At 47.9% G+C, this 25,391-nt stretch overlaps 1 protein-coding gene across 5 annotated transcripts in view; it reads left to right on the top strand.

The window, feature by feature from the left end:
• SVIL (supervillin) overlaps window positions 1-25,391 on the top strand; it is a 235,164-nt gene that overhangs the window by 111,209 nt on the left and 98,564 nt on the right. For all 5 annotated transcript variants that reach the window (XM_060006356.1, XM_060006359.1, XM_060006358.1 and 2 more), the window contains exon 4: window positions 22,379-22,436. The gene's annotated coding sequence lies outside the window, so the exon portion shown is untranslated. The remainder of the gene's footprint in view (window positions 1-22,378; window positions 22,437-25,391) is intronic.

Raw genomic sequence — 25,391 nt, 5'->3', positions numbered from 1 at the left:
AGACAAAAAGAAACAGCTATTATCCTGTGAGTTTGCCTGAGGGTCAAAGTCAGGCTGAGGAGTGAAGCATGGTCCTCAGTGTTGGGTTATCAGTCCCTCACAGTCAGCCGGAGACCCATCCCTGACTTGCTTGAACTAGTTATGGCAGAGATGAAATATTCCTGCTTACAGAGCACTGTTTTTTCTTGGCCACATCAGCGTGATCAAATATTTCTAAAGCTAAACAGAATGACATATTGGTTTGCAAGGATTATCCACACCCTCCCATCAATTAAAAAAAAAAAAAGGAAGAAAGAAAGAAAAGCTGCTGAGAGGAGGAGGGCGAGGCAAATTTGTGCTCAGAACGATGCCCTGAGGCAGCTGTAGATAGAATTGTTCTCCTTCAGCTTCCGCCGGGCTGGTGTGTTGCTTTAGTAGCTCCTGTTCCAAATCTGTCACCAGAAGAATGTAGGGAGAATCTTGTTTCAATCTTTTGTCTCTCACTTCTCCCTTTCCTCAGTCAGAGTCCAGCATCTACACAGCCATGATCGCCAAGACTCCAAAGCAGCAGTTTTGAATAAAACCTAACAGGCTTTTCACATGATTCGTAAGAAGAAACGGTGGTTTTTATCCCACTCACCCCAGACACACATTTGCAGGCCCTTTTTCCCACTCACTCCAAAGGTAGTGGCTGCTGAGTTTTAGAACACATGGGATCATCCTTTCTGTGGTATCTGCAAGTCTCCATTGAGGCTGGAGTGAGGGGGAAAGAGAGAGAAGGGAGGGAGAGAGAGCGAGCGAGCGAGCGAGGGAGCGAGAGCGAGAGCGAGAGCGGGAGCGAGAGAGAGCGAGAGCGAGAGCGAGAGAGAGAGAGAGAGAGAGAGAGAGAGAGAGAGAGCGAGAGAGAGAGAGAGAGAGAGAGAGAGAGAGAGAGAGAGAGTGCAATTCAGGTTGGTCATCTCTGCCTTTAAGAGCTCAAGCTGGAATGCAGGGACCACACAGCCCTCCCTCCACCATGTACAGAACCCACTGGTCAACTGTTTGTTTCCCTCATCTCTTGGCGAAGGCTGTGTTTTTGACATCCCTGGAGGGCAGTTTTGTCACCTGTGATATGGGGCTGGATACTCACCGTCGTGGCGGCAGGCTCACCTGAAGGCAGGTGCACTAAAGCACGCTGTAAATTAGAGAATGCTTTACGGTGATGTGCAGCTGCGGGCAGCGAAGGTGAGATGCACTGTGTCTGCAGTTAAAGACCGTATCAGTGGAAAACGATGGGGTTAGTCGTTTATGCTGAGCACTGGGTGCGAACTGGTTTCCAGACGTGAGGAGATAGGGAAGAGGGCAGTGCGGGAGAGGATGGGGTGACCCCCTCTGGCCAGACCCCGATACCTCTTTAGCTGTGGCATCACTTCCCAGACCCCTTGACCTCTCCATGGCCGATGGCTTGCTGAAATGCTCCCACCGTGAGCTCTGCATCCAGCGGGAAGGGAGTTTTCTAAAGACAGAGGCCAGGTGGGTGCACCCAGCACAGCCGAGCTCTGACTGGAGGAGGGGCTCCCCCAAGAAGAGGGGTCACACGGCACAGCCTGTGTACACTCAGACGTGAGACCCACTGCCTGACCCATCGCTGTGAAGACAGGGCAGTTAACCCCGCGGAAGAGGGAGTCCTGGACCCTTCGCTGAGCACGGCCTGACCAGGGATGAGTCCACAGGCTACGGGGCCACCTGCCCGAGGGGCCTCTGCCCCGGCGCGGGTGAAGGGGCCCGGGTGATGGCTGGGGGATACAGCAGGAGCGCCTGGGCCGGGCCGTGGAGGGTGCAGCAGGGTCACGTGCGTGAAGCAGGCATGTGAGGATGCATGTGTCCCGGTGGGGCGTAGACCCAGCCATGTGGCAGAAAGAGAGAAGCACCGAAATGCAGAACAAGGACCAGCTGTAGCCTCCCCCTTGCCATGTGTATTTTTGTCTTGAAAAATGAGTTTAAAAGGTCGGCCCGCCAGAACGTGTTTTGCTGTTTTTACATTATCAGTTGTTTTTCTTCCCCCCATCAAGAAACTGGTTAGAAGGATGAGTGGGACGCGCTTGCTCTGCCCCTCGACTGGACGGCTCTGGCCCGTGTGTTCCGACGTCACCGTCCTTTGTAAATATCGTAACATCCTTTGTTGGTGCTGCTGGGGCCCCGTGCCCTCAGCGCCCCGCCTGACTGCCCCTGCACGCCCGCCCAGCCGAGCCCGGGGCGGCCAGCTCTCTGGGTGGACCTCACTGCACTGCTTCCCGGGCAGCTGTGGCAGCCTCAGGCTTCAGCCCGAGAAGCGTGGAGGGGCTGCTTCCAGGGGCCCCGTGTGCAAGAATCCATGAGGCGGAGGCCCATCTAGCGCCGACGCTCACGTCCCGGGTTAGCAGCTGTCAGGTAGCAAAGACAAACCTTAGGGGACGCCAGGGTGTCCTCCCCCACCCGACCAGCTCCCCCTCCCCTCTCCCTGGTGTGGGCTTAACTTTCCAGAAGCTTCTCAGCAGCTTCTCACCAGGGGCTGGGGGATCAGACAGCCAAGCTCTTTAGAACTGGGTGTGCATTAAGAATAAAAGGACTTCTTGAATCTCCAGGGATAGGATTTGGAGTCAATGCATTTAACAACATACTGTCTTTTAAAAAAAAAAATCTATAGGATTTATATGCTGACTGTAGCTTAATATGTGGATAGTATTAAATATTCTCAGTGCAATTTGACACATGGTCCAAGATATCATGTTGCTAATTTGGGCAGTTCCATAATGTATTGTTCTTTCATGAGAGGGTTTGGGCTGCAGGTGAAAAGCGCTGTGAATTCCTGCAAGTGATAAAGGAAGCAGGGCGGCCAGGGGAGCAGGCGTCTGGCTTGTCTGGGTTTGGATAACCAGCCTGGCCAGAGGTTAGTGAAGGCAGCCCGGTTTCTGAGAACCTCAGTGTGATGGGCAGGTAACCGGGACCGCCCCCCCCCGCCCCCCGCATGGCTTCCCTTGCCCTGGAGTCTCCCTGGAGGGCAGGAAGAGCGTGAGATGAAGCCCTCAGGTTGCCAATTGAAATATTTGGGGAATTGCAGGGACAGAAGCCTGTCTTCTTCATGGAAAGGTTTCAGGACCAGCTTCAGGCACTTACCAGTTTACCTCCCACTGCCATCGGCTCCTGGCAGAGCCCACAGGGGACCAGGCGACAATGTGTGCCTGGTTTGTACTTTTAAAATAGTGTGAAATTTTTCTAAGACGTTGCATCATAATACGGTTTTAGTTTAAAATTACAGAACCCCTCCTTTTTCGCAAGTGCCTCTAACCACACAGATGATAGCACGGCTGTGATCGAAAACTGTAACCATAACACAGAGATGAAATAATCTTCGGATAAGTTTGGGCCTGGATCACCGTACTTGATGACTTTCAATGTGACCTCAAATATCCGAAGTCCTGCTTTTATTTAAAATTTCAGTTTAACAAATCAGTCATTTAAAACCTGGGAGATTTTTTGCTTTCAAGGTAGACACTGAGTTGAAATTCAGCGTATTTCCAGCCACCCCCTTTTATAGCCATAGAAAATGAGGCAGAATCCAAAGTGAGTAGAATGAAGTTTAACCTAGGCCTTAGCCACGAAAGAAACATCTAAGTAAATTATTTGCAGTTTGGTTGGACTTCCAGTGTGATTGTCACACAGATTTCGCTTGAAAATCAACTTGGCTACTTTTTCCAAGACAACATTTTCCCCAACAAAACTCACTTTGCATATTTCAACAGTGGTTGTCCGTGTGTGTGGTTAAGTTGGATCACGTGTTAGGCTTGCAGAATACCTCCTTCCTGCAAGTGTCAGAGGTGGAACCGTGGGCCCCTTGGCGTTGAAATCTGCATCCTCACCCTTCACTGGAACCATCTTGGCAAGAAGAAGCTGAACCGGTTAGGGTTAGGGTTGGGGTTAGTTCAGGTAGGATTTCGACAGAAGTGAGAATCTCCCTGGACTCAGCTTTTGTGAGAGTTTATGCTCCTAAGGGACTCCCTTGCTCCTCGTGGAATATTCAAGTGGCTTTATTTTCCTATTTGAAGATATGTAATAGGTTGAAAAAGAGAATATGTGTCCGTGGCACTTAGGCACTTAAAAACATGAGCACTGTTTCCAAGAAGCCTCTTAACATGCCTGAGCATTAGAGTGCTACCTAGGACTGGTATAAAGGAGCAGAGATGGGTGGTGGGGCGGGTACCCTGCCCGTCCCCACCTCTGGGCCCAGGGCTGATGTCAGCAGCCACCCAGAGAGCACTGGGTTTCCCCACATGCGGCTGGGTAAGACCCCGTGTCAGCGTGGGCTTCACACAGCCAAGACCTGGGTTTCAAAGTGGCATCAGCGTGCTCTCTGCCGCCCTGGTGTGTCCTGTAACACCCAGTGTTCCCACATTCTGTAAGAACTCACACAGTTAGGACCATTCGTTCTGACGCTGCCGGCTTAAAAGGGGAGGATGGAAGGAGCGAAGCAGTAGCATCTGCCGCTTTGGAGTTCATGGTTATTGTTCCATCAGATGCGCGATTCTGCATACAGTGTCCCCGGCATTGTAGTGTTTATCTGCCAAAGAATATGATTGTGGTATATTACTGCATTAGGCCTGTGACTTTTGTATGAGACCACCTCAGCTTGTAGCTCTCAGTATTTTAGTTGATAATAAGGAGAGCTGGGAACAGTGAGAGCCCTTTTATTTCGCTGATCACGAAGACTTGTTAGTTTGGATTGCATATGGGTACTTACAGGCCACAGTCATTTTCTTCAGATACTTACTGAGGTCACCGGTGGAAAGTTCTGGGCCTGCCTGGGAAGAAGGGAGGTAAAAGCAGGTGGGAAGGACAGTCCAGGGGTTGAACCTGCAGTACAAAACCAGTAGCGTTTCAGAATATTTGATAGTTAGGTCACATAACATACGTTTCATGTACATTAAAATAAAAGGCCACTGCACATGTGGGACGTTAATTATGTCAGACCTTCGTTTTAGTTGTTTATTGCTAGAACGGAACCTTCTCACTGTATCCTCCGGAACAGGCCTTGGTCTGTAGGGTGCTCAGTGCACATTTGTTGAGTAATTGAATGAAGTAATTTGCTAACATTTAAGCCTTCCATATCTTAGAGACATTAAAGCTGCCATAAACAAAATTGTCCTGACTTCAGGCTTTCCTGGGAAAGTGCATCAACTCCTTTCCGCCACTAGGGGACGACATAGTGCAGTTAAGGAATCCAGTTTCAATGACTTTTTTAAAAAGAGAGGTGAGTACTTGAACTGATACTTGTGGATGTGGGTAACTGTGGCTAGTAAATCAGTACTGCAGGAGGAGGTTTAAAGCTATATCAGCATATTTTAAGCTGAACACGGGATAAGCGTGTGCCCAGGTTAAAAACATATCCATAAAAATAGCCTGATAATGTGCTTAAAAATAAAGTATTTTATGAAAAGGTGGCAAGTGAAGCTTTAGTGCTTAATCATTTTCAGATCGCTTTCTGCCACCCAATCAAATTGCATATATGGTCTAATAGCAAAACAGCTGTAATGTGCATGTTAAAGAGAACATTCTTTCCTCTTCTGAACAAGAAAAGATCTGATAAAAATCCATCATCTAAAAAAAAAAATCCATCATCTGCTGATTTTAGGGGGGAAATGCAGTGGTTCTAGTTCTGCTACATGGCTGTTGACTAAATATATACCTTCAAAACCGAGGGTCAGCTGCTCGCCTAACGTAGTCAAGTCTATGAATAGATCTCTTGTGTGGAAACCCGTTGGACAACCCGCTGAAGACAGAAGTGCCCATGGGAGGCGAGGTCAGGGAGTGTCTCCACTGTTAAGGACAGGGTCACAGGAACAGGGAGGGAGGGATTTTCTCTCATTATGACCTTACGTTTAATTAGCATAATCGTGAGATTGGCTCAGTAGTCATGGCTGATTATTTAAGAAATTTATGCTTTTTTTTTTTCCTCTCCTCCAGCCTTCAGTTTGTCATTCCGACGGTCCTGAGGTTTGGCCTCCTAACTCTTTGCAGGGTGGATCCAGGCCACCCCAGCCTCTTGCTGCAACGTCCTCCCTGCAAGGGGTCTCGGTGGACAGAGCATGTGGCCGGTAGCTAAGGCCTCTCGCCTTTTTTCTTTTCATGGCCTCGTCCCTGGTGGAGGGCTAATTCAGAATCGGACAGCCGCAGAGCTGTGGCGCTGGAGGGAGGAGGGGGTGGGCGCAGCGGTGGCCGGGCTCTCTCACTGGGCCTTAAACAACGGGAATTAAGCTTCACGGGAGTAAAGTAATCGCAAAAACCAAGCGGTTCAGGGGTTGCCAGCTCGGGCTGCCTTCCCTTTCCAGGGGTGACGGGGATCCAGGAGCAGCTCTCCGCCCCTCCAGGCTCTGGCCCTGCCTGGCCCTCCCCTGCTTTGCCTGATTTCAAGGCCATAAAGGAGAGAGCGAGCCAGTCCCTTCAGAGTCCAGGTTGCGAGGAGGGCAGAGGCAGGTTAGGGCCAGATGGGGGTGGACGGTCCTTTCTTAAACTCCGCTTTCCAGGGCTGCCCCCAAGCTTTCCGTCTTCAGTATCACCCTTCTCACCCTCTTGCTCTTTGCCAGGAATATCTAGACAGGAATTTCCTAATATCTCTGTTAGAGAATCCCCCCACCGCCGGGGACTGAATAGGTAAACGCCGGATTCATGGAAACCAAAGCTTGATCTGATATTTACGTGCCCAGCACTTTAGCACGGACGAGGCCTCCGTTTCTCGTGACTCTGGTTTCAGCCCCTCCAAACTCCGTTCCTGTGAGAAGCAAAAGGATGGCTGCTCTGTGTTCACTGGGGCTCTGAGCCATTCAAAAGGAGGCCAAGTTCACAGGGAAAAAGTTCACGTTGGACGTGAGCACAAGGGGGATGTGGCTGTTGGGTCAGTGTTCTTTGCCGTAATCCATCAGCATCTCGCTGTATGTGTGGCTTCACGTGTGAACGAGTGGTTGCGGGGGGACCCGTCCTCCAGGTTTGCTATTTCCTGCTCCCTGACCCCTCTTTATCTCGCATCGGCAGTCCACTGGTGAAACTCGGAACTCTGGTAGCGTTGGAAACTCTGTGGGGACGTATCAGATTTGGGTGACCCAGCAGGTGGACCACCTTCTGAAGGACAGACCGATGGCTAAAAGCAAAAGGAAATTGGAGCCACGGGTGAATGTGCTGTCATTAACCACACAGACACGGTCTCGTCCTTGTAGGCGTAAGAGTCCAAGGCGCCCAGACCGGAACAGAAATGGAAGTAAGGAATGCTGGCATTCAGGTGTGGTTTGGCTCAGAGCTCAGACTCTTTATTAGAAAATACAGAAGTTTATTTTCCCGGAATGCTAAGTGTTGTTCCTACACCTGACCCACTGACCCCCTTTTAAGGACCCAGGACACGCAACCTATTTGGAGACAGTCAGCAGCTGTTTTTGAAGTCGGGGCGTCTGGGGGAGTCAGGATGCACGCCACAGAGGTTGCTCCGAAGCCAGACGGTGCGCGCTCTCTGATGGAGCCTGGAGGGGCCCGGGGAAGGCAGAGGCAAAGAGGTTTCCCTTGCACAGCCTCCCTGGCCCCAGGCCCCAGCTGAAGTTCCTTTAGCTCAGAAAGCCATCAGATCTGGAGGCTGGCAGACTCTGCAGCAGGCTCTGTTATTATGTAAATGGACCAACTGGGCAGGCTTTTAAGAGCTTTGGCGAAGGGTGACCCTTTGTCTGCCCAAAGGTAGGCTCTGGCTTTGCTTGTGAGCCTCCGAGTCTGTACGGTGAACAGTAGGTGACCTAAAAGCCAGCCAGCCCGTCAACTTGCACACGGCCTTATTAGGCAGACCAGCAGGCCGAGAAGGCTGGCGCCTGGGGACAGGCCAGCGCAGCGGGTGGCAGTGGGCTGCGTCCTGTAAGGAGCCCAGGCCCTGGAGACGCGGCCTAGTACTGCTCAATTAATTCTGGGGCGGTGATGTCAGAACAGGCATGCTCCGTGGCAGACACACTTTATGGTGTGGCTGGAAAAGAGGAGGTGACTTCCCGAAGGACAGAGGGGCATAGCTCGTTTTCCTGGTGCTCCACTTACCGTGAAGCTTGTTCTGTCGAGTCCTGTGTCAGGACTTACTCGATGAAGTATGGACTTAACCAGGAAACGTTTAACGCTTTCCTTTTAGTCCAGGATGTTTTGGCAAGTCAGGATCTTGATGGTGTTTTATTGTCTTTTTAGGGGAGCGGTCACGTACGGGGGAGCTGTCACCGGGCAGCAAGGTGGCACCGTGCAAAGGACAGTCCTGGGGGCGGGGACCTGAGTTCTGGGGCTGCCACAAACGGGCATAGGACCTTGGACCAGTCACTTCCATTGCTCCCTGTAAAATGCAGGTTTGACTGACAGGCTCTGAAATGACCTCTCCATGGAAATTTCTCTTCCAAAATGCCGTTCCTTACATCTTCTTTGTTTCTCTTCAGTAATAAGGTCTAATGAGCCTCGGTGGATGGTAGCCACAGCTCAGCGTCCAAGGGAAATACCTAACTTGATGGAACTTTTTACGCCGAGTCCATCTTTTCTCTTTTGCATTTTTTTTTCCCCCAAAACTGGATGCGGTAGCTAGAAAGTAGGGAAGATGGCACTTTTCTATACTGAAACTTTTGTTCAGGTGTCTCACGTTCTTGAATTTAAGCAGCTGGTGAACCAGAGCTGTGGGGGACAGGGAGGGGCGGGATTGGCCAGAGGAGAGTTCAAGTTCATGTCTCTGGTCTAAGCCGTTTCCTTCTCTCCCTTCTGCACCTGGTGCAGGCGCTGGACCACCCACCAAGAAGGAAGGGCACCTACAGCAGGTGTTCCAGCTGCCCCGTCCCCTGCTCAGGTGACTCCCTCCAGAAGCTCACCAGACGCCTCTGTGAACAAGGGACTCTCCTCCCCCTGGGGTCAGATTGGGCTCCTGTGTGTGGACTTTCACCGCAGGGGCAGAGGGCATGTTTGACCTTGTTATCGTCTTTTCATCGACTTACCTCTGCTTCTTGTCTTTCAGGAAAAGGGTGAAATGACTTTCCCCTTCCTGTTAAAGAAATCCTTTTTTTTTTTCTTTTCCTGTTTAAAGTGTCCATTTCCATCTCTGTGGCCTGCTTAGCTGATTGGCTCCTCAAGGCATGGGCTGTGGCTTTGAGATACTTTTCTTAATACATAAACCTCTGACCTCTTCAAAAGGGGACGTGTTATCTTGGTGCTGAGCTCTGCCAGGGCGTTATAAGACCCTGGGACTTGAGGCAAAGTTCATTGGCCAGGGGGAAAATGATTGCCCTTCACATTTTTTTTTCAACATATTTATTGGAGTATAATTGCTTTACAATGGTGTGTTAGTTTCTGCTGTACAACAAAGTGAATCAGCTATACATATACATATATCCGCATACCTCTTCCCTCTTGCGTCTCCCTCCCACCCTCCCTATCCCACCCCTCTAGGTGGTCACAAAGCACCGAGCTGGTCTCCCTGTGCTATGCGGCTGCTTCCCACTAGCTATCTATTTTACGTTTGGTAGTGTATATATGTCCATGCCACTCTCTCACTTCGTCCCAGCTTACCCTTCCCCCTCCCCGTGTCCTCAAGTCCATTCTCTACGTCTGCGTCTTTATTCCTATCCTGCCCCTAGGTTCTTCAGAACCTTTTTTTTTTAGATTCCATATATATGTGTCAGCATACGGTATTTGTTTTTCTCTTTCTGACTTACTTCACTCTGTAGGACAGACTCTAGGTCCACCCACCTCACTACAAATAACTCAGTTTCGTTTCTTTTTATGGGCTAATATTCCATTGTATATCTTGCACTTCAAATTGTAAAGAGAAGAAGATGAACTGTGTGTAGGATGAGAGAGAGCAGAGAAGTCTCTCAAGTGGAGACGTTTTCTTTATGCCTCACAAAGGTGTCGGGAGAAGGGAAGAGGCTTCCCGTAAGAACGTGCAATGTGAGGCTCTGTATTAGAAGCCGCAGAAGTCTACCGCATCGTAAGTTCCGAGACAATTGCTTGAAGCTTTGACATCCTTGTTACGTTGAATGTGGAAGTTAGAATTCTAGCGGGTGGGCAACTGAGTTTTCCCATTTGATTTTAAAATATATGGATATAGCTTTAATGATAAATGGGGGTTTGATTTTGAGGCATAGTCACTGGTTTTGGAAAGTGAAAGTGTTGTCTTTTTCAAAGAGGAGGAAAATGACTTAATCACTGACTCACATCGATTATACTGCTTTAACCAACTGTGTTTGATTATCCCTTAATCACCTCAATAAGTGATTAGCTACGGTGGAGCCACAGTAAATACTTCACTCCAAATCTGTCTAAATGTAGAAAGTCATACGATGATTTATGCTTGTCTGGGACTCCGCAGTTACGTGCTTACTTGTCTGGGACTCCGCAGTTACGTGCTTACTTGTCTAGGACTCCGCAGTTACGTGCTTACTTATCTAGGACTCCGCAGTTGCGTGCTTACTTGTCTGGGACTCCGCAGTTGCGTGCTTACTTACTTGCTCTGTCACAGCGGAAGTGCTTCAGCTCGTATCACTGGGTGGTTTGAAGGCCAAGAGGAGGAAGACGGAGTCGTCGGTTCTCTGTTATGGGGACTGGGTCCCCGCAGGACCCCTGCACTGTTTTCCTTCAATTCCGCTTGTGCTCTCGGTTGGTCTAAAGCTCGTGGAACGTCCTCTCATTAGACCCAGGAAGAGTAGCGTACCTGGGAAGACAAATGCACGTACTTGATGGGAGTAATGGAGGAAGCAGGGAAACTTTCAAAGAGTCGGAGATACCAGGGGGAAAAGGACTGTGCTGCCACCCTTGATGCAGCAGGTGATTTCCTCATCCAGACCGTGAACTGACTCACGGTACCGACGCCCTGGTGCCTGACCTCTAGTAGTTGCTCAGTGAATCCTGTGTGAGAAGAGACGGGTCCAGAGGTCTAAAGACCTTTGTCTCACCGGCTTCAAGTGGCCGGGACGTGAAGGCTGGCTGGTCACGTCTAACGCAGACCAAGCCCCAGGAGCGCTGGGGGCAGCCAGGTTGGGGAGGGGATCGCAGTCCTGAGGTTCTTAATCCCCAAAGTGTGGTTTGTAGAAGCTTCTGCATTTCACTGTCTACAGTCCCAGTTCAGAGGCTGAAATGCTAAGAGGCACACAGGCCACATGTTAGGAGATGTTGGTCGGCCCCTCTCTGTTCCTGAGACAGGGTTTGTTCTCTCACCACCTGCAGACCGTGCAGTGTGACATTTCAGCTTGGTGTCCGGCTGTGAAGGGGGACCTGACATTTCTTTTTCTGCTTGGGCTTCAGTGACAGCTCCCATGTTTCTTCACAGCACATGTATTCCCCCATCCCAATCCAGGAGGCTCTCTATTGCCACCCCTACCTCTGAATGGCCTGGTGGGGCCCCCTCTCAGCTCCTGGATGGGGCCCCATTTAAGCTCACACCTCCTTTAAGCATCGTTCTCATCCCATTTCTCATGCTTTTGTCCCCTCCTCCTCCTGCCATGTCCAGCCCTCTCCTCGCCACTCGTAAGGCTCACCAGTCACCGTATAGAAGCCTTCCTTCTTCAAACTCATCCTCTGATTCTATGTCCTCACATCACAAATGGCATGGACCAGTGGTTTCCGAACTTTCGACCATCTCAGAATCGTCTGCGGCAGGGGGACCTTCATTTTATTTTTTTAAAATATAATTACAGCTCTGTTATATATTTTTTTCTTTTTTAAAATTTTTTGGCCACAGCATGCAGCATGTGGGATCATAGTTCCCCAACCAGGGATCAAACCCGCTCCCCCTGCATTGGAAGCACAGAGCCTTTTTTTTAAAAAAAAAAAAAAAGATTATTTATTTATTTATTTATTATTATTTTTTTTTGGCTGCATTGGGTCTTCGTTGCTGAGTGCAGGCTTTCTCTAGTTGTGGTGAGCGGGGGCTACTCTTTGTTGCGGTGCACGGGCTTCTCATTGCGGTGGCTTCTCTTGTTGCGGAGCACGGGCTCTAGGCACGCGGGCTTTAGTAGTTGTGGCACGTGGGCTTCAGTAGTTGTGGCACGCGAGCTTCAGTAGTCGTGGCACGTGGGCTTCAGTAGCTGTGGCTCGCGGGCTCTAGAGTGCAGGCTCAGTAGTTGTGGCGCACGGGCTTAGTTGCTCTGCGGCATGTGGGATCTTCCCGGACCAGGGCTTGAACATGTGTCCCCTGCATTGGCAGGCGGATTCTTAACACTACACCACCAGGGAAGTCCCGGAAGCACAGAGTCTTAACCACTGGACCTCCAGGGAATGGGGGAGGGCCTTCATTTTTAACAAGCACCCCACGTGGCTCTGAGGGCACCCATGTTTTGCATCATTTGCCTATTATCAGGTGTGAAACTGACTCAGAAGTGCAAATATATCTTTAGGCATTTCTGCGAGCAGAGGAGAATACGTCTTCGACGTCTTTCTCATGACCTTCCATTGCCACTCAGTGTGTGAGCACAGGATCTGCCTTCTCGGTGACCCTTGCCAAGGGAAAAGCCACCATGAACAGTCAGGTGTCACTGACACCCCTCTTCCCCCCGGCCCCAATCAACCAGCGAACGCATTGGAACCTGTTTTCAGACTCTAGGCAAGGGCTTTGGGGTACCAGCTAACATAACCTTTGGGAAACATTAGGGGTACTGGGAATGGCAGATCGCTGCATTTTTCTTGGGTTTTCACACTGAGTGTTGTGGAGGTGGCCGTGGTGTTGCTTTTATTAAGAGGCCCTTCTGAGGACGAGGAAGCCCAGAAGTTCTTTTACTCAGAGCTGTTTCCCTCAAATCACTCTGGCATAACCCTGAACAGTTAGGATCTATCAGATATCAACAGGGATTTGACATGTTTACTTGTCTGCCATCTGGATTTTTAGACTCTTAGAAAATTCTCCCATCTGATGATTCAGTATCTCCTAGCTTTCTGTTCATGTGAAAACCATCCACTAGTGCGTATTGAGCGATCGGCATTCTCCGACTTTCCTGGGTCGTTGTAATCCTGTCCGCGTCCTTCCCCTGTGATGGGGTATCTCCTCAGTGAGATGGGGCTTGGGCCCCTGCTGCTCTAAAGAAAGGGTGTCTGCACCTTATGATGTTCTAGGAGATAGCTTCAGATTTTATACAGTAAACACCTAAGTGTCTGTTTATTCATCACATCACCACGTAAGGGCCCTTTGTGTGTTGGTGCCCTAACGGGTCAGAAACATCCTTGGTGTCTCCCCGACCCAGGTCAGCATCCGTCTTTGGTCCCCTGCCCTTCGGGGGAACTGTGCCCTGGACGTCCAGCACCTGCCTACATCTTGTGTCTGTCTGTGCTTTACCTACAGTGTACATTTTTAAAAATTGTGGTAAAATATATGTAACACAAAATTTAACGCTTTAACCCTTTTTAAAAATTTATTTTATTTTATTTTTTTAAATTTTATTTTTGGCTGCGTTGGGTCTTCGTTGCTGCGCGCGGGCTTTCTCTAGTTGCGGCGAGCGGGGGCTACTTTTTTTCGTTGCGGTGCGCGGGCTTCTCATTGCGGTGGCTTCTCCTGTTGCAGAGCACGGGCTCTAGGTGCTCGGGCTTCATTAGTTGTGGCACGTGGGCTCAGTAGCTGTGGCTCACGGGCTCAGTAGTTGTGGCGCACGGGCTTAGTTGCTCCGCAGCATGTGGGATCTCCCCAGACCAGGGCTTGAACATGTGTCCCCTGCATTGGCAGGCGGATTCTTAACCACTGCGCCACCAGGGAAGTCCCCCACTTTAACCATTTTGAAGGGCACCGTTCAATGGCCTTAAGCACATTCACATTGTACAGCCATCGTCACCATCCACCTCCAGGGCTTGCTTTCTTCCCCAACTGAATTTGTTCCATTAAACGCGAACTCCCCAGCATCCTCTCCCCGTAGCTCCTGGTGACCACACTCTCCTTTCTGTGTCTATAAACTTGACTCTTCTGCTTCTCCCTCTTCTCTGTGGCATCATGCAAGGTTTGTCCTTTTGTGTCTGGCTTGTTTCATTGAACATGAGGTCTTCAAGGTTCATCTATGACACATGTTCATAGCATGTGTCAGAATGCCGTTTTTTAAGGCTGAATAATCATATGCCACTGTCTGTATATCTTAAACACGAAACTGCCCTTTGTCTGTTTTTCTCTCGCTCTGAGAAACAGTGGATTATCCTCTCTAAGCTCGTTGGATCGTTTTCCAGCAAGATTCACTAGCTATAGATTCAAAATTGGCCAGAAGTTCAGATGATTAAATTCTCACAACAAATGTTAACATTACTTGTTTGAACGTTTAGTGTAGAGCGTTAATAAGTCTTTTGAAGGATTGCAATAGGCCTTTTCTTTAAAAAAGAATTCTGGAATGTGGCAAGACCTGGCATGTTTCTTTCAACACATCTGATAAAGAGATATCTTTGAGTGGTAATATTTCTTATTGTTGAAAGTACTTTTGCCTTTTCATCTCTGCATACGTGGCCTGTATTAAATTACCTTACATAATCACACAACACCCAATTTTATTTGCAGACTTGCCCTAAATATTACCACTAACGAAAATTTACAGAGCATTTCACAGTGCACACTAAAATGAGGCATCTGGAATGCGTGAATAACCAGTATGTGATAAAAGGGAAATGAAAGGGACCCAACGGTCTCCCCGCTGATGGGATTACCTCATGGCCGGCAGTTCTGCCCCAGATTAAGAGTCTGTGCGCATACATAAAATCCACTAAAGAAGATGAGAATACCGTTTACAGCTGCTGCTGGCGTGCAGGATGCTCCTTCCGGAGGCTGTAAACATATATCCTTCGCTGTGGAATGTCAGCCCAGCCATCGACCTTAGTAGCTTACGGTAGATTTCGTTAAAATCGTCTTAATTTTAGGAATGCACTGGTAACTCACAACAGTGTGTATTCGGACAGTTGTTAGTCATTGCACACCGGCCCGTGTTGCCTTAGATTTCAGGTCACTTTCCTGTGGTCTGGGGCTGCCCCAGTTGCAATTCAGGGAGCACAGTGAGAGACGCAGGGTGCGGTCACACAGCCCGGTGCCGTATGCCTGCAGGTCTTTTCAGTATGTAGATCCCTGCGTGGATTAAATAACACGTTCCAGCGTTCAGGGTGCCTGCGCATCATTTTCTCACTGAGTCATGACCTCGCCTCTGTATTTCCCTCTTTGATTTTATTTTGGCTGTCTGCCCAGCGAATGGCTGATCTGCCTTTAGAGATGCGTTTTAAAGGGTCAATCTAGGCTTGCATATTTCTCCCAGATCACACCGTGTCTCAGTTTTCTCATCTGCAGGGGGCGATACTAGTAGGATCTCCTAGGGAGAACCACATGAGTTAGCGCCCTAGAGCAGGGGTGCCCAACCCCCGGGTCATGGACCGGTAGCAGTCCCTGGCCTGTTAGGAACCGGGCCGCACAGCAGGAGGTGAGTGGTGGGTGAGCGAGCGAAGCTTCATCTCTATCCACAGCCGCTCCCCGTCGCTCGCGTTACCGCCTCCTGTCAGCACTATGGTGAGTTGTATAATTACTTCGTTATATATTACAGTGAAATAATAATAGAAATAAAGTGCACGATAAATGCGCTTGAATCATCCCGAAACCTTCCCCCACCCCCCCGACTCCGGCCAAGGAAAAATTGTCTTCAACGAAACCAAAAAGGTTGGGGACCGCTGCCCTAGAGCACTCAGCACTGTGCCCACCCCACCATGCTGTCAGCGTGCTGGCCAGGTCTTCCCAGCTTCTGCCCATCATCCCACCGGGTATGGTAGAAAAATGGCTCGTTGCCAGTTGCGGTACGTGGCTCTTTCCCTCTTCACTGGCTTTGTTTCCATTTCGTCCACCGTGGTGATGACTCCCAAAGAACAGCTGCCCCTTGTCCTGCGGGGATGCGTGGATGTCCTCAGCTAGAACCCGCCACAGGACCGCCGGCCCCGGTCTAGCCACAGCCATGACCACGCAGCACACTCCCTCAGGGTTTAACACCTTGATCCTTTGCCATCCAACACCTTATCTTTGGACCTTGGCAATGGAGGAGGTGACCCTTCTTACCTGGCCTCCTAGTGACATTGTCCACGGCTGTACAACAAGAATCATCTCCCTGGGTTCTCCCATTACGAGACATCCCTGGAGAATCTTTGACCTTTTCTTCCCGTCTCTCCCCCAGCACCCATATTCTTGCTTCCCGCAATAGCCCCACATTTCAGGAAAGACAAGACGACTTCAGAAGGAGTCTCAAGGAGGGCCCCCCGGGTCAAGTTTGAGAAATCCTGTGTTGCGTGTCGTTGAGGGCGTTGGCCAGTCTCTGGCTCAGCTTCATTTATAGCCAAGAAATGCTTACAGGAGGCTTAGAAGGAATGGGTGGTTTGACCTCGTGCCATCGGCCCATGGGCACGCTTCCCATCATGATTTTGCCCTGGATTTTTAGGCCAGCTCTAAGCCTTGGGATCTCAGAAGGACCTATTACCTTCATCTTTGTTTGTGCTTAATTGTTTTGGTAATTATAGAAGCCATTCATGCCTATTGTGGAAACTTTGGAAATAGAGAGGGGAAAACATGGAGAGAGTTATCTCTGAGTTGGGAGATAATTAATGCTTTGGGATGTTTATTGTCTTTCTGATAATGTCTGTGTGTGTGTGTATCTCACATTTCATGAAAAGGGTTCGGATCACCAGTGGAGTTTCAGATCTGCTTTTCTTGTGTAATTTGTTTACCCATTCTCCACGGCCCCGTGTGGGCTGGTTCCAGCGTTATACGTGTATAAACACAACGGCGGTAACTGTCCTTCTCCTCCTTCCTTGGGTACATTTCCAGAAGTAGAATTCCTGACTCACTGTTTTATACACTCTTCAAAGTTGCTAATAACATCTGTACCTTGTCCTTCTGCCATAAGGTGAGGGCCTTGGGAAGGGGAGAAGAAATCAGAGACTTACCAGCCGCCTGCTTGGTTCGTGACACCCACCCACAGCAGGCACATTGGCTTCCGTCTTTGCTTTGGGTCTCAGATATGCCCTAGTTACTCATGTCTGGAGTCAACAGCCCTGGTCTCGATGAACATCTGTAGCACCAAAACCAGACCAGGAAATCGTGTGAGATTTGTAAAAAGCAGGCAGCATCTGGCTTGCCTCCTCTTCTTGGGGTCAGACTCACCTTTTTGCCCATTAAGGCAACCCGGGCTCTTGGGCTGGGGGACACCATGACGTCAGTCCAGGACGAGTTTATAGCAGTGGCCCCTGTTCTTTTGTGCCCAGGCTAATGTGGGACTCGTCCTGGGGAGAGTGAGAGGGTGTGGACTTCCAGCCTGGCATTGCCACACCACGAGCTGTGTGATCCTGAGAGAGTACTCTAACATTGTGCAAAAAGAAAGGCAGGTGTGGAAATGTCAACTGGTGCAGCCACTGCGGAGAACAGCATGGAGCGTCCTCAGAAAACTAAAAATAGAGCTACCCTGCGATCCTGCAATCCCACTCCTGGGCATATATCTGGACAAAACTGTAATTTAAAAAGATACATGCATCGCCGTGTTCTTAGTAGCTCTATTTACAATAGCCAAGACACGGAAACAACCTAAACGTCCGTCAACAGAGGAATGGAGAAAGTGAGGCCCTCACTGCCTCTAAGATTTACGACACAGGCAGATACAGGGAGTCGTTCTTACTTAAAGGAGCAGAGACTCCCAGGCAAAACAATGGAGCAGACGTAGTTTCTTCAGCCAGTGGTGCTGGGACAACTGGACATTCACGTGTAAAAAAAAAAAAGAATCTAGACACAGACCTTACACCCGGCATGGAAAATAACTCAAAATGGATCATAAACGTAAATGTAAAACACAAAACTATAAAACTGCCAGAAGATTACCTAGGAGAGAACCTCAGTGACCTTAGATGCAACACCAAAGACACGATCCGTGAAAAACGTAATTGGTATGCTGAACATCATTAAAATTCAAAACTTCGGTTCTGGGAAAGACAATATCAAGAGAATTAGAAAAACCACAGACTGGGAGAAAATATTTGCAAAAGATGCATCTGATAAAGAACTGTTATCCAAAATATACAAAAGACTCTTAAAACTCAACAATAAGAAAACAAACAACTGAATAAAATTTGGGCCAAAGACCTGAACAGACACCTCACCAAGGAATAGATACAGATGGCAAATAAGCCCTTGACAAGATGCTCCACATCCCAGGTCATCAGGGAGATGGAAATGGAAGCAACAGTGAGACGCCACGACACACCCGTCAGAGCGGCCAGAACCAGAGCACCGACAGCACGCGATGCTGGCGAGAGGCTGGGGAGCAACAGGAACGCTCGTCGCTGCTGGGGGTGGGGGGGCGCAGTGGTGCAGCCGCTCTGGAAGACAGCTCGGGAGCTCCTTACAAAACTACACACTCTCTTACCGTAAAATCCAACAATTACACTCCTTGGTATTTACCCAAAGGAGCTGAAAATGTATAGCCTACGCGGAAACCTACAGTGGGTGTTTAGAGTAGCTTTATTCATAATTGCCAAAACTTGGAAGCAACCAAGATGTCTTTCAGTAGGCAAATGGAGAAATAAACTGTGCTACATCCAGTTATAATCCAGAATATTATTCAGCACTAAAAAGAAATGAGCTGGGCTTCCCTGGTGGCGCAGTGGTTGAGAGTCCGCCTGCCGATGCAGGGGACGCGGGTTCGTGCCCCGGTCCGGGAAGATCCCACATGCCGCGGAGCGGCTGGGCCCGTGAACCATGGCCGCTGGGCCTGCGCGTCTGGAGCCTGTGCTCCGCAACGGAAGAGTTCGCAACAGTGAGAGGCCCGCGTACTGCAGAAAAGAAAAAAAAAAAGAAATGAGCTGTTAAGCCATGAAAAGCCGCGGAGCACCTTAAGTGCATACTACGTACGAAGTGAAAGAAGCCGATCTGAAAAGGCTACGTACTGCATGATTCCAACTCTGTGACATTCTGGAAAAGGCAGAACTATGGAGACATGAAAACATCAGTGGTCTCCAAGGGAGGGAGATGAATAGGCAGAGTGCAGAGGATTTTGAGGGCAGAGAAAATGATGGGTACGTGTCATTGTATGTTTGTCCAAGCTCATAGAATGTACAACACCAAGAGTGAACCTTGCGGTTAAACTATGCTGATTATGATGTATCAGTGTTACCAAGGTTCACCCTTGGTAACATATAGCATCTGGTGGGAGATGTCGAAGATGGGGAGGGCTGTGCACGTGTGGGGTGGGGAGTATGTGAGAACTTCGCTTTTGTAGTAAACCCAAACCTGCTCTAAAAAATGTCCTTAAAGCAGGTTTGGGTTTACTACAAAACTGAAGTTCTCACATCCTGGTGGAGCAGTGGTTAAGAATCCACCTGCCAATGCAGGAGACACGGGTTCGAGCCCTGGTCTGGGAAGATCCCACATGCCGGGAAGCAGTTAAGCCTGTGTGCCACGACTACTGAGCCTGAGCTCTAGAGCCCACGAACCACAACTACTGAGCCCGCGAGCCACAACTACTGAAGCCTGCATGCCACAACTACTGAGCCTGAGCTCTAGAGCCTACGAGCCACGACTACTGGGCCCATGAGCCACAACTACTGAGCCCGTGAGCCACAACTACTGAAGCCCGTGCACCACAACTACTGAGCCTGCGAGCCACAACTGCTGAAGCCTGCGCACCTAGAGCCCGTGCTCTGCAACAAGAGAAGCCACCGCAATGAGAAGCCCACGCACCGCAACGAAGACCCAATGCAGCCAAAAATAAATAATAAATAAATTTAAAAATGTTTTTTTAAAAAGTAAAATAAACAGGGTCAGTAGAATAAGTAATTCTTAAGAGCTTCTGTCTCAAATTAAAAATTTTGAACCTCTAGTAATATCTGTCCGTCCTTTTCCCACAATTTCACTCATATGTTGTTCATAATCTTAAGTCTTAACTATGGGATTTTGGCTCCCTGTTCGGTAAAGTATTTCATTGAACTTAGCCAAGGCCAGGCTCGGAGCGGCCTGGGAATAGTTAGGAGTCTTCCCTTCTTCCCAGCACATTGAGAGGCTTTGTATGGTTTTGTTTTTATTTGTTTGTTTCTTTTTAAGGCAGGGAGGAGCTGTCCTGACTCTCCCCATGGTAGTTAGGTTACGGCATTGTCTCCTAAGCGGAAGCTGTGATTTGCCCATGGCTTTGAAGTAGTAACCTCATAAATGTCCCATCCCTGGAATCCAGTCTATTTCAGCATCCACAGGCCTAATTTCTGCTTGTAATCTGATTACGGGGTTTGAGCTCTTCTAGCCTGCAGTCTCTTGCTTTGCGTTTACTATACTGTCAAGGACACCAGTGCCTGACTGCTGTAGCCCTGCGCTGGGAAAAGCTCAACCTAGTTTTGCTCAGACAGGCCTCAGGCCGTGGCTGGTTGAGAATTAGCTGTGGAGCAGGCTCTGTCCCTGAACTTTCTGTGTGCAACCATGTTCAGAAGCCCAGGGATTTCTAGCTACTTGGGAGCTTTCAAGTTCTCTGAGAAACAAGGTAAGGCGAGAGAAATGCAAAATGCACTGAAGTGTCTATTTCATAACGTCGGGAGCGTCTTGCATCCTCCGTCTCATCTCGGATGCCCCTGTTACACGGTTCTGTGGTTTTCTCAAAGGATACCTTAAATGTCTCATTGACTTTATAAGTTAGCTTATCTTGCGATTGCTGAGAAACATGACTTCTTTTTTTCTGTTGTAAGTTAAAGATATTGCTAAGCCACTAAAGCCTTTATGGAGGAAACACTGCAGATTAAATTGGAATGCCCACACTTTGGATTAAGTTCTGGATGTGCTGTACTTTCGCTAAAATATTTTTCTAAACCAAATGTTATATCTACTAAATTATTTCCAGTAGGCAGTGGTGGTTGTCTTTTTACGAAATCTTCATGGGAGACTGTTTGGAACAAAATGTTGTCTTTTTAGTGGCTTCCTTTTGAGCCCAGAGGAAAAGATGTGCTTTCAATGTAACTACTGAAGTGACATCTCAGATTCAGTTCACTGACTGAACCAAAAGGAGACGCTTAGGTTATCTTGAAGGACACATTGGAAATTCAGCCATTGCCTATAAAAGCATTTTCGAGCCCAAATGCACGATTAGGAAGTGATTTGAACAGTTGGGGCATCAGATGCAGGAATTTTCTTCTACCGTATTTGATAGCTTTTTTTTTTTTTTACATCTTTATTGGAGTATAATTGCTTCGCAATGCTGTGCTAGTTTCTGTTGTACAGCAAAGTGAATCAGTTATCCACATACATATGTCCCCATATCCCCTTCCCCTTGAACCTCCCTCCCACCCTCCCTATCCCACCCCTCTAGGTCGACACAAAGCACCACGCTGATCTCCCTGTGCTTTGATAGCTTTTCGAACTGAGTTCTCTTTTTCTAAATGTGACACAAAGATATTTGTGTAATTAGCAGAAAAGCCTAGATGTTTAACTGGCAATATACATTTCATTTTATTGTATTTCTCTAGTTGGTCGGAATTTCCAAATTCCGGGATTCAGGGTGTATTTTAATGACTAACGACATGTCGGCATCTGGTATATCTTGTACCTCCTTTTCCTCAAGCTTCTGCCCCCAAATATTAAACAGTAAAAGGAATTTCCACGGGGGAGAGAATTTCCGTAAGTGGTCTAATTGTGGTTTTCTGGGTGGACAAACGGTTGCTCTATGCCAAAACTTGTAAAACAGATTACTTACCCAAGGCTGGCTGTGTATTTGTCTGTGCCTGGTTTTCATTAACCAACTCACTCAGTGTGTGTTTTTGCCGGATGGGATTGTTACCAGCTGTCTTTACATAATATATGTCTTGTCTTCAAAAATAAATAAGTGGCGAATTCGATGTATTGTTATTATTTAGATCTTAATGAAGGCAATAAAAACACACCTGAAGTGTTCCCGCCCCCCGTTCATCAACCCCTCACGTGCCCCCCACCATGCATTCTTCAAAAGCATCTCAAATATATCAGGCAGTGATGACTTTCAACCTTCCTGGTCACCTGGACCAAAATTGTTCAATTTTTTTCGCTCCTTTTTTTTTTTTTTCCTGAGGATAATATCCATGTTTTTCAGTATTTAATTGCTTTGAGTTACTCTTGTAGCCATAGAGAATTTAAATGATAGCATTGAACTATGTCAGAATTTTTTTTTTTTTAACCCATGGAGTATCTTGGCTACTATTAACCAAAACCAAAAAAACTTGCCTAAGTAAAATATATGTGGTGGAATTTGATTCATAAAGGTGTCCTTTTTGTATTCACATTTCTGGTTCATGGTTTCCTTTTTCTTAAATGCTCTCAAAGGGAGGCTGAAGAATTTTTTTTCCCATTGGAGTGTTTTCTTTTGGTCTTAACTGACTGTGTGGGTATTTCAATCTTATATTATTTCTTTCCCCTTAGATTTGAACAAGAAAAACTTAAGCCTTGCTGGATTCCCGCGTCAAAGAATAGTTCCAAGGTAAAGTAGTCTTTGCTCAAGGAATCTTAAGTTTTGAAGATTTGTAAGAGCTTTTGAAATTATTCTCCTACGTTCCTAATTCATGAGTTTTAAATGTTTGAAAAAAAAAGTGTTTTTTCCCCAGAGTTTGACTCGTTAAAACACGCGAAGCGAGCTGACTTAGTACACGCAGCTAGCAAAGATTCTTTGTGTGTTTAATGCTTTTTATGGGAACTATTTGCAAAACCGGCTATTGGTATCTCTATAATTACAAACTTGTCAAGGGCTATTATCTTTTCTGTCTCACACCTGCCTCTAAGCATGGGATGTCCTTGTTGCAGTCTGTCCCTCGAGTAAGGGAGCTCTTCATTTTTTAAGAAAGGATCTAGCCTGTTCCTCCTCTCTCTCTCCCTTCCTTCTGCCCTTTCTTCTCCCCTTACTTCCCTCCCTCCACCCATCCACCCACTCCCCTGTCCAGATGAGTTCTTGCTGCCTGGTCTCTTAACCTTTCTGCACTTCAGTTCCATTGGCTGCAGGATATTATGGGTGCTAATTTCATTTACCTGATGTGCTAATTTGATTTACCTGATGCAGTACATCATAACTGATATGAGATAATACAAAACTTAAAGTTGGTACCAAACAAGGCAGCTGTATCTCAGATGCCTCCTAGTACATCGCTGTCCCTAACAGGTTTTGAGATTTTCAGGTAGAGGCACAAAATAATTATCTCTTACACAGCCAGGTGTGGCTTTCAACATACACTTTATTATGCTAGAAGGACCCAACCCAGATCTACCCCTCATTCCACATGGATGCGCTTGTTACGTAAGACATCGTTTCTTTACTTAAAAAGTCTGTATTTCAGTAGCATCGGGATAAACAGTTGTGTTACCACTGTCCTTGTCAGGCTGGGCCTGGCTCTGCATTTGAAAATGTTAGCATTGGCCTTGTGAACGCACCGGACGGGGTAAAGCTTTGATGAATTGCGTGCGCATCTTAGCGTCAGGTGGGGAGGCAGAGTTATCAGTGAGGTTGTCTTACTTGACTCATGAAATCTCACTCTTGTGGGGCTTGACACAATCTCCCGTATTTCTCATCTTCTCCATCTTTTTAATAGAAGCTAAGGCTTATGTCTTAGTTCGTCCAGGCTACCGTTGACTGGGTGGCTGATAAACAGTAGAAATTTATTTCTCACATCCAGAGGCTGGAAGTCGAAGATCAGGGTGCACCGTAGTGGGGTGAGGGTCCGCTTCCGGGTTGCCCACTGCTGATTTCTTGTATCTGCTCTTAGTGGAATGGGCCAGGGAGCTCTCTGGGTTTCTTTTTATAAGGGCGCTAATCTCTTTCATGAGGGCTCCACCGTCATGACCTAATCACCTTCCAAAGGCCCCACCTCCTAATATTATCACCTTTGGGTGTCAGGATTTCAACCTACGGATTTGAGGGAACATAAACATTCAGACCACAGCAGCGTCATTCCCGATACGTCTCTAGCAGGTTGGTTTGGCTGTAATAGACCTAATAAGTGACTAAGAGAATGGAACAATAGGAAGGGAGTTGGGAAGGAGAAGTATGAACTATGAATGCAGGTCAGTCACTCCAGTGGAGAGGGACTCAGAGGACACTGCCGTTCTAAAACGGTGTTATTTCATGTGTACCTATTAAAACAGTGGCCCCCTTGCTATGCTCCTAAGTGTAAACTGGGCTGGAAATACAAGAACCTGCTTCCTTCAAAGAAATCTAGTCACCCAGACACCAGAGGTGAGAATATGAGGTAATGGATTTCATCTATCTTGTAACTTAAACTGCAATAGAAGAGTGAGCAGATGTCGGGGAGCCCTTCACTGTGTGGATACTGAACAGTTACTGGAATACCGTATCCCACGTTGTGTAAAAGATAGGAGGTAATGACAGCAGAATATCCTGCTCTCACTTTAATAAAATTTCCCCTTGTTGCTATTGCTGGGCATTTAAGTAGGTTAATGGGACACATTAAAAAAAAATTATCGTGGAAGCAAAGGGCAAGCTCTTTTTAGATTACTGAAGCAGATGGAAAGAGCTAGAAGCATGAAAATAGTTAGTCATGAGGAGTTAGCTCCATTTCAGAGGAGATGAAGGTAAATAAGACATATTAAAGGTGTTTCTTCACACTAGAAGCTTTTTAAATTATAATTCCAAAAAATGAAGACTGTAGCATGTCTTCATTATATATGGAGAGAGAGTTTCATGCTGAAATAGAGGATCCCACCTGGAGCTGTGGAAACCCACCAAGACCCACAGAGGTTGTCCAGGCAGAGACCCCTGATCCCCGAGTGGGTGACGACGAGGAAGATTGCAAGCCAGCATCCGAAGCTTAGGTTTGGAGTCACCAGTTGTGTGAGCTGAGGATGGGCCCCACCAGTGAGGCTGCTCTGGGTGCCTCTGATTCAGAAAAGCAAGAGGACGTGCTGTCAGGGCTTTGGGGTAGGGGCGGCCTTTGTAAGTGTCTCACCGGCCGTGGTGATCAGAAGGGGTGACTCATTCACGAAGAGTCCATACTTCTTTACCAGCGTGTCTTGCAAGCATTTTCACTGCTGCCTCATACCCTCGGGCGTCGAAAGTCCAGGGCAGAGACGTGACCTTTTTCAAAACCTGGTTCCACGTCGATTTGGGGGATCTTGTGTCAGTCACAGCTCTGTGACAATCTCAAGTCAGGGTCCTTGGTTCCGACCCACCCTCCTTATTCGTTCGACCTGCTCATCTGCTTCCTCAGAAGTTAGCAGCCGTTTGGTGAACATAGGGGAGAGAGGCAGCAGAAGCAAGAACAAAATGTGACGATGACATGTGGATTCCATAAGAAAAGTTTAGCTCGAAGATGGAGACTTGAAACATGGAATACTTCATATGCGGGCAGACATACACATATTTTCATCCGTGCATGCCAGGTGGGCAGAGGTAATAAGGAGAGATGTTTTCCCAATTATATGTTATTCT

This window comes from Delphinus delphis, chromosome 2, assembly GCF_949987515.2.
Source record: "Delphinus delphis chromosome 2, mDelDel1.2, whole genome shotgun sequence".
NCBI lineage: Eukaryota > Metazoa > Chordata > Mammalia > Artiodactyla > Delphinidae > Delphinus > Delphinus delphis.
The sequence above is the reverse complement of the archived record's forward strand: the minus strand, read 5'-3'. Positions and strand labels throughout refer to the sequence as shown.